Below are 672 nucleotides of genomic sequence, written 5' to 3' on the forward strand. Positions count from 1 at the left end.
GCCGGGTGGACGGCACCGGGTTCGGGGCCAGCGCCGGCTGCTCGTCCTCCAGCCCGGCCAGACGCAGGCTGCGGTGATTCCCCGGGAAACTCCGAATGTTTCACACCCTGGTGGGGCGCCGAAGGGTTTGTAGAAACCGTGCGCTTGTTCATGATTTTGCTGAGGAAAAGTTAAAAGAGCAACAACTCACTGTGGGGTCCCAACCCTCACGTGCACGCGCAACCGAGCGCGGCTCTGCTGGATAAACCGAGGCGCCCAGGGGCGCACTTATGCGATTACAAAGTAACCAGATGGGTCGGTAGAAACGGCCGTCTGGTAGCCCCGCAAGGGAGCGCATGGTTGCAGTCCCAGCACAATGGGTGGCTGAGGCAGGAGGATCGCAAGCTGGAGGCCAACCTGAGCAGCTGAGCAAGAACCCGTCTCAAAAGGGAACTTTTAAAATCCCACTTGGAGTGGGGGTGGGGCAGGAGAAACCTGGACGGAAACAGGCTCTTGAAGTTGCCCAGATCCGGCCGAGGGTCGGGACCTCTGGCGCGGGACTGCCTCTGGTACCCCAGAGTGAGGCGAGGAGGTTGTGCTGGGGAGAGAGCTGAGCGGCAGCTGCGGCCTCCGGGAAGGGACCCGGGGACGTCTCCGGGGCCCCCTCCCTGTTCGCGGGCCCACGGAGGAGCC

The sequence above is a fragment of the Fukomys damarensis genome, unplaced genomic scaffold, assembly GCF_012274545.1.
Source record: "Fukomys damarensis isolate Sample0158 unplaced genomic scaffold, DMR_v1.0_HiC HiC_scaffold_14, whole genome shotgun sequence".
Classification (NCBI taxonomy): Eukaryota; Metazoa; Chordata; class Mammalia; order Rodentia; family Bathyergidae; genus Fukomys; species Fukomys damarensis.